The sequence below is a fragment of the Pseudophryne corroboree genome, chromosome 6 (genome assembly GCF_028390025.1).
Source record: "Pseudophryne corroboree isolate aPseCor3 chromosome 6, aPseCor3.hap2, whole genome shotgun sequence".
Taxonomy (NCBI): domain Eukaryota; kingdom Metazoa; phylum Chordata; class Amphibia; order Anura; family Myobatrachidae; genus Pseudophryne; species Pseudophryne corroboree.
The window spans coordinates 330,728,334-330,743,261 of NC_086449.1; the positions used below are offsets into that span (position 1 = coordinate 330,728,334).

A 14,928-nucleotide genomic window follows, 5' to 3' on the forward strand; every position below is an offset into this window, starting at 1 on the left:
GGGCGATCAACCGAGGTTCAGGTTGATTTGAAACCGATCAATCAGGTCGGCAAGGTAATGTGTGAGAAATCAGACCAAGATGGTCATCACACAGAAATATTATGCAATGAATGGGAAAGGATGACTGTGCATGACGGGGAAAAGTTTCCCCGGGTAGGTAGTTTTAATCCAGAAGTATTACAGAATTTAAGGAGAAGAGTGTGTCTGATTAAATCTTCAAAAAGGCGTATTAGACATTATGATGATTTAAAATTGTGGCAACAGGAAAGTGAAATGCAAAGAAATTTAACTTACATATCTGACTCTCATCTTGGGAAGAGAGACATGGCAATGGAGAGGATTATGGTTGCAGAGAATGGCGCAATGGTGTACGATAAAAATGCACTTAGCAACTGTATTATAGATGATAAGACTAATTGTAATAAACGTAACGATGATAATTGTAATACTGTTAAATGTACAACTATTAACCCATGCAAGTTGCACCCCATGTTAAACTTCCCTCAGGACTACAAGCAAAAAAGTGAGCCCAGCACGATGTCGGTACCTCTTCCAGAAGCCATCCTACAAGACATCCAGGTGGACGCGACCAATTCGGTAAAGGCAGTAATCAAACCCCCTAACGGAGGGTCAGGTGAGGTCGTGTCCACAGGTACGTACGGTGTTATACATCGCGCACAAACAAATGTACCCCATATTGTAAGACCAACACATGGTGATGTAATTTAATTTAATCCTGTCAGGGTGATCACAGTCCCCAATGGGAAGACTGACGATCAGGGAATCATTCCCGTCAAGGACAGTGCAATGCGCCGTCCCTGGTCCCGGATGGAATTGAGATCAATCATGTCTGAATTCCCTGATCCTAGGGAAGATCTAGTTACATGTCAGAGATTTATTAAAGAACTAAGAAACTCCACAGAACCCACCAACAAAGATTGGCGGACAGTGCTGAGGGCATGTTTGCCCTCCAGTGTTGACCCTGCAAAATTTATTGCTGATTGTAAATTAAACACAGAGGTACCTCATACGGAGGAACACAATCAGGAATGTATTAAGCAGATCAACCAACAGTTAGCAGTATATTTCCCAGCCATTGCCAAGTGGAACAAAATCCTCTCCATAAGACAAGGAGAAAGGGAAAGTACTTCTGACTACTTCAATCGAGCACTGCAAGTAATGGCTAGAGACACTGGGATCACAGACATCAAAACAAATGCACAGCATAAAGAAGTAGCGGTTAAGTTATTGATGAATGGTTTAAAGGAGGTGTTGAGAACAAGGGTACAGACCACCAACCCAAACTGGAGAAATATCTCGGTGGCTACATTAAGAGAGGCCGTTATTGATCATGATCAGAACATCACCAGACACAGGGAGTCACAGAGTAATAAGCTGATGGCTGTAAGTATACAGGCCCTAACCAAAAAGCCACACCAGCTTAAGACCCAAAATCCTGTGAGAAATTCAAATGTGGTAGTTTGTTACCATTGTCACAAAGAGGGACATTTTGCAAGAGATTGTAGATCAAGAAATATACAAAAGTCATATCAACCCCCTAGACAGCAACATAACCATGGTATCCAAGGAGTCAGGGAAGTACAGGGAAAGCGGTTGATGGTGATGAGCATCCAAGCGTTTGAGGAGGCATCAAATCAACCCAGACCACAGGTCACTGGCACTTGGAGGAAGCCCAGGGCTTGTTATCTTTGTAAAAGAGAAGGGCATTATGCCAGCAACTGTAACAGCCCACATAAAGTCAGACCCCCTAGACATGAATATGAGCAAAGTTATGACACACCAAATTATAATCAGGGATCATATAGGAAGAATTTTGGGCCACACCCATGATATGTAGTCAGGGAAGGTGATCATTAGGACTGATGGTGAGCCTGAGGTTATTATTAACAAATTGGGAGGTCATTCCTTGAGGACACAGGAATGACCGGGTAAAATTTGAAATGTATCTGTGAAATGTTTTCTTTTTCCCCATCTCTGATGGTCATCAGCAGGACTCAAACATTGCATAGCTACTTGGTCTTTGCAGAAGTCTACCAAACCCCAGCATGACCTACCCGCATCAATGTATCCTGGCCAGATACAAAGGGTGGAGTATGGAGGTGCTGGTGGGAGGGACTGAGCAAGGATACCATTGGACATGTAGATATGAACAGCCTGATGATGAACGACAGATCTGACAATGTTTTAAAAATGTTTGAGAAATGTTTTTTTTCCTGTTGTTGTTTATTGTTGGTTTATGTAATATATATGTATATGAATTGTTCTCTCTCTCTTTTATTTTTTTTTGTTTTCTCTCTTCTCACTCATGTTTTCATGTTTTAAAGATGGTATGTCACACATCAGTTAGACAAATGGTAATGCAAGATTTTTGCTCCTTACAGAGAGATCGCTGATTTGGAAGGAATATTGTATCACCAGAATGTTCGCTTGGAAGACTGAGAGACAGCACCTTTGAGATGACAGCAGAACAAGAAGAACAACAAGACTAGAGAACTAATTATCGTAACAAGTTTCTCTGCCCCTCAAACTGTTTTTTCTGTACCCCCATTACAAATTTCTCCTTTTCTCCTCCTGTAAGATGGACTTGCCCCAAGAGACTGTGATATGGATTTTCCTGTTGACCATGATGTTGACCAGAGCAGTCTGTTTCGGTGACAGTACCAGTGAGGTCGAGAAAGGATCCAGAAAGGTTCTGATGACAGAGACAGAGGCGTAGATTTCCAAGAACAACATAATCACCGAGTAAAGGCGAGTATCAGAAAACGATCTGGTAGCATTGACAATAGAAGAAATTGTGAAGGATTGTTAGCTGAAGAGAACTGTATCTGTAGACTCTGTGACAGTGTAGTTGAGGATGGGTGTATCAAGAAATGCCAATCCAGTTTTAATATCCACATGGACCGGCATCCATTGAGTGACTATCACTCCTTAGTGGGTAAAGTGTTAAATCAGACAGATTGTTGGGTATGCTCTCAAGTACCTCAAGGCCATAGCAAATCAGGATTAGTGCCCTTCCCTTTAACTATAGGGGAGGTACTTGAGCTAAGTGGTGGGAGGCCGGTGGACAGGAGGTTTAATATCTCCAGTCCTCCTAGTTTGAAGCTCCACCAATATCATGTGGATAGATCCCTAGTATGTTTTAACATTTCCAATCCCCGAAAGCCGGGAAATTGGGAAGTGTCATGGAATAACCAAACCATGACCTTTTCATACAGAGCCGATAGAATGCCAACAGATACAGAACTTATACGCCACATAGCCGGTAGTGGAAAATATTTCCGATATAGGTATACCCTAGGAAGTAGGACCATGAGAGTTGGAGAGGTATCACCAGGATACTGTGCACATATCGTACAAACTGATACGTGTACTAAACAGATGGGAGAATTAGGGTTAGGAGATTTCATATGGAAAATGTGTAATATGGTAATGTCCTACTCCGTCCCATATGTTCTCCCCGATGATGCATATTTCATATGCGGGAGGAAGGCGTATAAGTGGCTTGCCCCAAACTCAGAAGGGTTATGTTATATTGGAAAAGTACTGCCTGAGGTAATGACCGTATCCCACACTAAAATGAAGGATATTCACCGCAGTGCCCAAGCTCCTTATACTCACACTCATTACGAGCACATCGTTAAACGGCACCTGATAGAAAGAACAGAGCATCCGGCCTCTGACCTGATCAATGAATCCACCGGATTCAATTCCTAATCGCGTTAGATATCACTCGTACCGCCAGAGGAGTGATAAATTATAAATATATATCTGCGCTTGCAAATTTATTAGACAATATCACTGAAATGTATGATGACACATTCAGGTATACCGGAAGGGAGCTCCAAGCTTATAAAACAGAACTGGTTCAGCATAGGATGATTCTCAATTATCTCACAGCTGTGACGGGTGGGTATTGTGTTACCCTAGCGACTCAGTAGGGAATAAAGTGCTGCACATATATTACAAACAGCACCGAGGACCCGGTCGAGGTCATAGACAAAAAGATGGATGACATTTTGCAATTAAAATGGGAGTTCCGAAGGAAACACAATCTCACCCTTGCCGCTGTGGGTAATGAGCTGACCAGTTGGGTGTCATGGTTGAACCCACGAAATTGGTTCTCTGGTTTAGGAGAATGGACTCAAGGAATTATCATGGATGTAGGGAAATTTCTTTTGTGTATTCTGGGTGTCATCATATTGGTCGGTCTGATATTTAGATGCGTTCGGGTTTTAACAAAGTGTAAACGTAGCGCCCGAGTGATGAGTTTAAGAAGTGAAGATACTGTAATAACAACGACTGATTTGGTTTATGACCCAACGATAGAGACAATGTTGTGATGAAAATGTGATTCCACGGTCCGTTTCTTTCACCCGTTTCTCCTTTGTTTTCCTCCAAGGTACAAAGACATCCGCTTGGAAGAAGAATTTGACAACCTTTTACACAGACAACTGATGGACTATGCCATAGACCCCCCATATCCCTAGTACCTTTAATTTTACGCTAGCCCAACACCTTTTGTAAGTCTATGGACATTGAAAAAGCTTTTTGCACACCGTTATAGCAAAAGCATCGGGAGACTACAGTCAACATGTACATCGAGACAAGACAAGACAAGACCTCAATCGGCAAATGTATATTAAACTCACATAGTTTATCACTGCATTTACCATAATTGTTCTTTATCTTCATCTCTACAACCTTCAGGTAATAACACACATAGTCGATAGGGAATATAGGCACAGATATCAGCACTCACATATTCCCCCATTCATGTATCATCAACCAAAATGTGCTCCCCCATTTTGTTGCAACCAAAAGCCGAAGAGAGCTCGGTAAAGTTTGACAGCCCATCCACAGACCCGTACCACGGGATAAGAAGGAATTCAAATATATACTTCGCAATACCTCGAAGCTTGATTTAAAACACGTACGGCATGATGATACATGACCCCCCAAACATGGATTCATACACACATGCTTCTGCTATCTCACTAGGTCATACCCTTTTCCTACCTTCTCCTCTCCTCCCCTACCCAATCATAGAAATGTATTATACATGACATATATTTTTCTCTTTTTGAAATGTTTTAGGAAGTGGCAGTTATTGGTGACTGCCAAAGGGTGGACTGTCAAAGTCAGAAAAATATCACGCTACACACTGCCATATATGCACCTCATGCGAGTGCCTGCTGCGTGTGCATGAGCCCTCCCGTGCGTGCGCATACTCTCAGTTGCGTGCACCCGCAGGCGCGCGGTATGCGCATTTACGGTAGAGTTTATGTTCGTCTAGCGGGCGACTCAATCGTAACATATTTTAGTCATATAATGTATTTTGTAGATTATGGTCCCTTTGATAGAATCTGAAAGTTTAGTTAATGTAGTATGTTCAGGGACAAAGAGATCCCTCTTTGTTTGATACGAAGGGTCAGACAGGGGTTACACAGTGGTGTTTAGTATCCATCGGAAGAGAATATAATTAGCAATATTCCGGTGTTGGTTTGAAGCGGATTAATCGCTCGTGCGTATAGTTATGGACATAAGAAGTTTATGGACATTTACTATATTTGCACTTTATTACCCATGCGGCGGGAAACCCAGTTTCCCACCCACCTGAGCAGTTAGGAATAGTCACAGCCCACCTGTATGAACCAACCTATGACCTTTTGTTATAATGCGAAGACGAATTCCTGTGTCCAATGAACAATAAGAATGTAGGGACCATTGTACTGTATTGTGTACGCTGATAGCGTATCATTACGTTAGTCGGCAGCCTATAGCGTGCTTGCCTTTACGCTCTAAGCCGTGAGCGAACGTGCCGCTCAAGCGTCTCGTCCACGGCTAAGCGTTCGCTACGCTACGTGCGTACTTTTACGGTATTTCCATACGCCAATTGCGTAGTGTTCTTTAACCTTTTAGAGTGTTTTATACAAGGTATAGAATAGGCATTGTCAGGACTGTACCTGATAATACGGTGCTTTCTTTGGTTGTGAGGGAACATGGGGTAAAAATGTAGACTTCCCAGCTGTTGCTGTGGAAACGAGGTCCGAGAGACCATCCCCGAACAACTCCTCACCCTTATAAGGCAGAACTTCCATGTGTCTTTTGGAATCTGCATCTCCTGTCCACTGCCGAGTCCATAACCCTCTCCTGGCAGAAATGGACATTGCACTAATTTTGGATGCCAGCCGGCAAATATCCCTATGTGCATCCCTCATGTATAAAAGTGCGTCTTTTATATGCTCTACGGTTAGCAATATAGTGTCCCTGTCTAGGGTATCTATATTTTCTGACAGGGAATCTGACCATGCAGCAGCAGCACTGCACATCCAGGCTGAAGCAATAGCCGGTCTCAGTATAACACCTGTGTGTGTATATATAGATTTCAGGATAGCCTCCTGCTTTCTATCAGCAGATTCCTTCAGGGCGGCCGTATCCGGAGACGGTAGTGCCACCTTCTTTGACAAGCGTGTGAGCGCTTTATCCACCCTAGGGGATGTTTCCCAGCGTGACCTATCCTCTGGCGGGAAAGGGTACGCCATTAGTAACCTCTTAGAAATTACCAGCTTTTTATCAGGGGAAGCCCACGCTTCTTCACACACTTCATTTAACTGCTCAGATGGAGGAAAAGCTACTGGTAGTTTTTTCTCTCCAAACATAATACCCTCTTTTGTGGTACCGGGGGTAACATCAGAAATGTGCAACACATTTTTCATTGCCTCAATCATGTAACGTGTGGCCCTACTGGAAGTTACATTAGTCTCATCGTCGTCGACACTGGAGTCAGTATCCGTGTCGACATCTGTGTCTGCCATCTGAGGTAGCGGGCGTTTTAGAGCCCCTGATGGCTTTTGAGACGCCTGGGCAGGCACAGGCTGAGAAGCCGGCTGTCCCACATTAGGTATGTCGTCAAACCTTTTATGCAAGGAGTCGACACTGTCGCGTAATTCCTTCCACAGCACCATCCACTCAGGTGTCGACCCCGCAGGAGGTGACATCACATTTACAGGCATCTGCTCCGCCTCCACATAAGCCTCCTCATCAAACATGTCGACACAGCCGTACCGACACACCGCAAACTCACAGGGAATGCTCTGACAGAGGACAGGACCCCACAAAGCCCTTTGGGGAGACAGAGAGAGAGTATGCCGGCACACACCAGAGCGCTATATAACACAGGGATCCCACTATAAATGAGTGTTTTCCCTTATAGCTGCTTTTTATATATCAATATATATATATCTATCCTAAATTTAGTGCCCCCCCCTCTCTTTTTTACCCTTCTGTAGTGTTCAGACTGCAGGGGAGAGCCAGGGAGCTTCCTTCCAGCGGAGCTGTGAGGGAAAAATGGCGCCAGTGTGCTGAGGGAGATGGCCACGCCCCTTTTCCGGCGGACTTCTCCCGCTTTTTCTGGAATACTGGCAGGGGTATTTTTACATCTATATAGCCTCTAGGACTATATATGATGTAGATTTGCCAGCAAAGGTGTCATATATTGCCCTCAGGGCGCCCCCCCCCCCAGCGCCCTGCACCCATCAGTGACCGGAGTGTGAGGTGTACATGAGGAGCAATGGCGCACAGCTGCAGTGCTGTGCGCTACCATGGTGAAGACCGAAGTCTTCTGCCGCCGATTTTCCGGACCTCTTCATGCTTCTGGCTCTGTAAGGGGGACTGCGGCGCGGCTCCGGGAACGAACACCAAGGTCGGGTCCTGCGGTCGATCCCTCTGGAGCTAATGGTGTCCAGTAGCCTAAGAAGCCCAAACTACCACCTGTTAGGTAGGTTCGCTTCTTCTCCCCTTAGTCCCTCGCTGCAGTGAGTCCGTTGCCAGCAGATCTCACTGTAAAATAAAAAACCTAAATATACTTTCTTTCTAGGAGCTCAGGAGAACCCCTAGTGTGCGTCCAGCTCAGCCGGGCACAAGATTCTAACTGAAGTCTGGAGGAGGGTCATAGTGGGAGGAGCCAGTGCACACCAGTTAGACCTAATTCTTTATAGTTGTGCCCAGTCTCCTGCGGAGCCGCTATTCCCCATGGTCCTTATGGAGTCCCAGCATCCACTTAGGACGTCAGAGAAATACACTACCAAATGCACCACAATCGCTTTGTGCCCCCCCTTAATAGCACCCTGTACTTGTAAGAAGTGGAGGAGAGGACCAGCGTGTTCTCTGCAGCCGGAGAAGAGAGAGAAAATGGCGCTGAGCAGTGTGCTGGCTGCCTGAGGAAGAAGCTCCGCCCCCGCAATGGCGCGTCCTTACACTCAGTATACTACATAATATTTATACTGGCAGGGGTAGGGCTGTGCCAGTGGCATCTTATGACCCCATTTAGCCAGTTTGAGGTATTTTTCTTGCTGCCCAGGCCGCCACACCCCCCTCCGCACCCTGCAGTGCCTGTGTGTGTGGGCAGCAATGGCGCGCTGCGCTCCCGCCAGCCGCGCCTCATCCATCACTTACTTGATTGAAGATCATTCTTCTCATACTCAACTATCTTCTGAATTCTGGCTCTGTGAGGGGGGTGATGGCGGGCTGTGGGAGTGAGCATCTAGACACGGCTGGCGTTCAGTACCCTTCAGGAGCTAATGGTGTCCTGTCAACCAGAAGTAGAGCCATGAAACTCTTTAGGAAGTTGGTTCTGCTTCTGCCCCCTCGGTCCCACGAAGCAGGGAGTCTGATGCCAGCAGATCTCCAATATAAGCCTTTTCAGAGAAACTCAGTAGAGCTCCTCAGAGTGCATCCGGTCTGCCTGGGCACATTTCTAAAACTGAGGTCTGGAGGAGCAGCATAGAGGGAGGAGCCAGTTCACACCCAATGAAAAGTCTTTAGAGTGCCCATGTCTCCTGCGGATCCCGTCTATACCCCATGGTCTTGATGTCATCCCCAGCATCCTCTAGGACGTATGAGAAATTACAGCATCTTATTGGTTGGTACTTTATTACTCTCCACTTTATCACTCTCCAATAGACATCTGTCCCAATATGAAAGAATGAAACCAAACAAGTCAATCAAAATTGTCACACATTATAGTGTGTACTCAGTAACATACCCTACACCATACATACACTCAGCGACATGACGCCAATGGTTGTTGTCATATCCTGTACAAAGCGTCGCCAAAGAACCCCGTCTGCCACCCAGCAGCAGCCAGACAGACGATTCCGGCCGTCTGCTGCCAGCCACAAGATGGCGGCGGAGAGACGGAGGAGTGGTCACGCCCTGCGCCCGGGCTCTGGCCGCGCAGGCGCGCTTCGGCAGTCGGACCTGGCAGCTTCCTCTGTCAGGGCCGCGTCTGAACGAGAGCAGTGAGGGGAGGCCGTCCCTGATTCTCCGAGCCTGCACCGGATTTCTATCCGAGCCGTTTCTCAGAGACTGTGCCTGGTGCCGGCACGTCCCCTGCATCCCATCTGCCGCTGTCAGCCCCCTGTCGCCAGCCTCCATTAACCCCTGCCTTTCCACAGCCTAATTTTTTGTGTAGTGTATCAATATTGCACCGTTATCCCCCACCATCTCCGGTCCGCCCCAGCCTGCTGCACATCCCCGGCCCTTTCCTTATTACCCTGCTCCTATCTGCCTGCATGCTGCAGGGGTCTCCGGTGTTACCACCCTGTCCTCTCTCACCCCATCTCTGCTGCTTGCACGCACCCTGTCTCCCCCACTCACTCATCGCTCTTGCCCGCCCCCCACTACTCCCCAGCGCCTCATCCTGTCTCCATGGAAGCCCCTGGACATCCCCACCTCCAGGTGAGATTGTGTTTGTGTGTCCCTCTATCACTATCCATCTGTGTGGGACACACCAGGTGTATCACCGCCTCTCGCTGTCATACACAGTGCTGTACACACAGATTTGCTGCGTCTTGTACCAGAGTCTCATTAATTTAACAGGACTTCTGTTTATGCTAATGAATCCGAATCAGACCTGTATACTAAACCACCGTGTCCTATGAATTATTCAAAGTAATGCTGTGTACAGTACATGTTCCATGAAACACAGAGACCCGTGGCTTGTTTTCATAGTAGCAATAGTCTGAGTCTCCTGAATGTATTTATGTTGGCATGCCAGTCTTGGTCTTACAGTATTGTGTATGCCAACAAAAAGGATAATACAGGTTAATTAATTTGAATGTGTTTGAGTTTTCGCAGTCCCCATCAAAACATAATTTCTTAGTGAAAATCTGTCAAAGGATTTAATTCCTCCCCTACAGGTCTGACACAGACCTTGTGTTTTCATGTTTACATTAACTAATTGTTAGCTAAGCTGTGTATTTGTCAAACTTCTAAAATGTGTGTGGGGGGGGGGGGGGGGGGGAGGGCAGCGGGTTACAAATCTTAATGTTTGTGGCAGAATTAGGGTTGGGAAGGAGATGACCTATTTATGCTGTAAATCACAGTGTGAAAATAAAGCATACCCCCCCTCTTCCCCCTATTATGTTTTTGCCCAGGTGCAATTTTGCTGCTGATTCCTGTAGATGCTGCAAATTGTTGATGACGACTTTATAATCGGCATAGTTTTTCGGATGTTTGTGTTTACATTACTGAAAATAGACTTGTGGTTTTCACATTAAGCCACCTTGATTTTTATTTTTTTACATTTTAGCAATTATTTATAATGTAACACTTTTTATATGTAAATCACAATCATACATTTATTTATAAATTTTTTCAAGTTCTTTCCAGGTCTAGCAATTTTTAAGATAAGTGTTGGCTTTTCTGATTTATTTCATTAAGGAAATTAGATTTCCTGACTGTAATAGGCCCTACACACATGCCGATATTCTGAAAGATATGAACGATCTCGTTCATAAATGAACGAGAACTCGTTCATATCTTTCAGTGTGGAGACTCCAGCGATGAACGATGCGCGGCCCCGCGCTCGTTCATCGCTGATCTCCCGTCGGCTGTGCATGCAGGCCAATATGGACGATCTCGTCCATATTTGCCTGCACTTCAATGCAGACGGGTGACGGGGGGAGTGAAGAAACTTCACTCCCCCCGTCACTGCCCCCCCGCCGTCGGGTTGCTCGTCGGCCGTATCGGCCGTCGGGCACCTCGGCGGCGCATCGCCGAGTGTGTAGGGCCCCTAAGTCTACAGAAGGCACTGCCTAAAGGGCCCTACACACTTGTAGATTTGAAAGATTTAAAAGATGAAAGATATGATAGATGAAAGAGTTCACATCAACGATTATGTGCATCCACACTGACCAATCCATATGAAAGATATGAAAGATCTGCAAGATTTGAAAGATTGAGGTTCATTTAAATACTGGGCATGGTTTCATAGGAGGGTCAGGCCCGTAACTACGTGTGTGCCTGGCACACAGCGCAATTGCTCTGAACGCACAAAGGCCAGCGGCATGTAATGAGTCAAATTGACTCATTACATGCCGCTTCTGCTGTAGCAGTGCCGGAGGCAGCGGAGAAGGAGGGAGGGGGACTGGAGCCGCAGCAGCGCTATGTAATTGGTCAAGGTTTCGCTGCAGCAGTCCCTCTCCTTCCGTATTGACTGCAAGGCGCTGCTGTGAATGCTGGGATGCGGTTCCTTCATCCCAGCATTCACAGCGGCGGCGGTCAGCCAATACGGAAGGAGAGGGACTGCTGCAGCGGCGCCTCTACCAAGTACATAGCGCTGGAGACATGGTAAGTATCTCTCTCTCTCTCTCTCTCTCTCTCTCTCTCTCTCTAACTATTCTGTCTGCCATAATGTGTAAAAACAAGCGCCGTATTGTGTAAAAAGGGGACGCTGTCTGACGTAATGTGTAATGCTGCCTACTGACTGCCTGGGGACATCATTATAAAACATTGGCGGTCAGTGGTAATTTTTAGATACATTGGTGGACAGTGTGTATATGTCCCCAGCCAGTATACATGCAGCATGTGCTCTCAGTACATATGCTGTGTACTGAAAACACATACAAAATGCATACTGGCTGGGACCATATTTATGTCATTGGTGGCCAGTGGGAATATTAAAATACATTGGTGGACAGTGTGATTAATGAAATAATGCTGTGTCCTGTTTTTGTATTATTATTATTAACATTGGTGGACAGTGTGTGCCCCGTGTCATACATTGGTGGTCAGTGGGTAACCGTTTCTACTTACCTATTGGCTCAGCTCCTGCTGCTCCTCTGTGAGGCGCTCCTCTTCGCTACGGCGGCAGGTGTCCTGTGCGGCGGCGGCCGGCGGGGAGTGTCCTGTGCGGCGGTGAGGAGTGTCCTGTGCGGCGGTGGGCGGCGGTAAGGAGTGTCCTGAGCGGCGGGTCCCCGGCGTCTGGCGGATCGTCATCTGCTTTATATACAGACTGAGCGATAACGCATATCGTATAGTGCGTTATCGTTCAGATTGTCCTGCATGTATGGCCGATGATAGACCAACGATGAACGAGCGCGGGGACGCGCATCGTTCATCGTTGGTTCCTACACACTGAAAGACATGAACTATATCTCGTTCATTAATGAACGAGATTGTTCATATCTTTCACTTTTATCTGCCAGTGTGTAGGGCCTATAAGGGCGCGTACTCATGTGATGGTTGCAGAGCAGTACATGGTGTGGACCCTACTGCCTGTACCTATGGTACTGACGTCAAGCACTGCATTGATCTTGAGTACAGCAAGCTACACTTGGGTTGGATTAGAATTTTGAAGTCACAGACAGGAGTCCTGACAGTGTTTTCCTCATAGAGATGAAAGCATCTCCAAGTGAATGCCAGTTTGTACAATAAAATGACTGAGAACGGAGTAAAATCTATAGTATTTAATATGGGGTTGTCATTCGCTCATTCCAAGTTATTGGCTGATCTAATTAATGAGAATGTAACCTATCAAGTCATTAGGAATAAGGACTTCATGAATATTAGGCAGCGCCTCAGTGATGTCACTGGTTCTTGGCGCGATTATACTTGTTGAGCTCAGGAAATGTCTGCTACCAATGTGTGTTAGCGACAGTTTCTCGTTAAGTAGATAGCGGTTCATACACACTGATTAGTTTACATGTTTTAGGTATGTTGGTGTTGAATGCTTTTTACTCATTGGAGATTATTGACCCACCATGCATAAGGGTCTACAAACACAAATGGTGCATTTTGTGTATTGTTAATGTACACATTTGCGTACAGCACATTTCTGAAAGGTACACAATGACTGTTTTATGTTTGACCAAATTGTATTCTATGTTTAAGTGCCCTATAAAACATCAAATATATGGTTAACTTGTAGTTAACTAAAACCAGGCTAGACAACGAGCACTCTTTATCACTTCACTACAAATTTACAGCAATGAAAACATACGCAGAATTTAGGTTGTGTGTGATGGGTGTCTGTGTGTCTATATGTAAATCTGTCATCAGCAAAGTAGTATAATATTGTATATATTTTGTATTGCATTATTGTTTTAAGACTTCAGAATCCAACCTACCCACAATTGTACTACACAAAGTGAATACACATCCCACTCTCTAAAATGAACGGTAGAGTATTATAGCACCCATGCAATGTGAGCTAAACCTACATACAGGTAGTCATGGTTGCCTGCCATCTTGGTAATATTATTAACTAGCTGTTGTACCGTTCTTCGCACGGTAATTTCTGATTTTCACGCTTGTAACTATAAATGAGGGTTAAAAATCTGGTAAATCTATAGAGATGTAAATTTGAGACGTCTTAATGTAAGTAAATATTAATCAATGGTTATTGGCGTTGCCCGAGGAGCACCTGTAGCAGATACGGTAAAAAGTGACGGGACCATTTATGTAGTTTATTAAATTCTACACACTGGAGGTGCAATCCAAATTTTGGCCCAACTATTCATTTGACCGTTATAGTTCACGCAACTCAAGCCACGCATCAGTAATGACATCATTATGTCAACCCCCTTTTCATCCCCTTAGGGGAGGTTTATTACAATTCTAATTCCGTAGTTTTTCTATTTTCCACCTGCAGAATACCTATGTTACATTTCAGCTTCCTAACATATTGAGAAGTAAGAGAATTAGTGATCAGCCAGTGAGTGAGGGCTTTCGCATATGTGTGTGTGTATATGTGTATATATATATATATATATATATATATAATATAGTGTCTACGCAATCATTGAGTAGGTCAGGAATTTAAACCATTTCAAATGGACAGTATTGCATGCTTAATTTGTAGTGGGAGTTTCCTTATTGAAGGAGTGCTGTGCAAGTGATGTGTCTATACATGAATGTAGCTTATGTTTATAAGAGGGGATCATGTTACTGTGTCAGTGTCCATACCATAGACACACCCTGGATTGCACTGTAATACCATGTGCATACCACTGGCAGTTGTGATATTCCTCTTCACAATATTATGTGTTTGAGAATATATTATATTAGCTACTTGGTACCTTGTACACCCCGTTTTGTAACAATATGCGTGTAAAAATATCTTTCTCTGTAACATACTGTATAGGAATGGCACGTGTTTACTTACACAGCCACTTCTGTAACCCTGCTTTACTAATATGTCTCTGGATGACTACTGTACAGTATTTTAGCAGGAGAAAGGGGAAGGTCTGTGGCTGTCGGTGTGTGCACTCGGGGGATGTGTGTGTGTCACTCACTAACTGGGCAGTTTTTTAAATTCCAGCTGTCCAGCCTGGTGGTGGCTAGAAGGATGGACTTTCGTCATTGTTGAGTTATTCTTGCTTCAGTAGATCTTTATATATGCAGGCCTAATATGGCCTGTGTTATTACATGGGGATTTTTTCTTCCTCCAGTGTGTGTTTTTTTTTTTTTTTTGTTTTTTTTTGCTTTACTACATGGTGTCTTGTGCCCTCACTATTGCAAGGTTGGGCAGGGCGCTTTTGTTCTGATATTGCTGCGTTATGCCAACGAGAGAGCATAAATAAAATACACTCTTCTGTGTGAGCAGATTTTCATCCTGTATAATGA

General features: G+C 45.0%; 1 protein-coding gene and 1 long non-coding RNA gene across 2 annotated transcripts in view; one reads left to right on the plus strand and one right to left on the minus strand.

Moving 5' to 3' along the window:
- LOC134932190 (uncharacterized) overlaps positions 1-9,210 on the minus strand; it is a 74,116-nt gene extending 64,906 nt beyond the window's left edge. The window contains exon 1 of the long non-coding RNA XR_010179258.1: positions 9,081-9,210. This is a non-coding gene — a long non-coding RNA (uncharacterized LOC134932190). The remainder of the gene's footprint in view (positions 1-9,080) is intronic.
- Positions 9,174-14,928, plus strand: part of CSK (C-terminal Src kinase) — a 171,486-nt gene continuing 165,731 nt past the window's right edge. The window contains exon 1 of the mRNA XM_063926375.1: positions 9,174-9,759. The gene's annotated coding sequence lies outside the window, so the exon portion shown is untranslated. The remainder of the gene's footprint in view (positions 9,760-14,928) is intronic.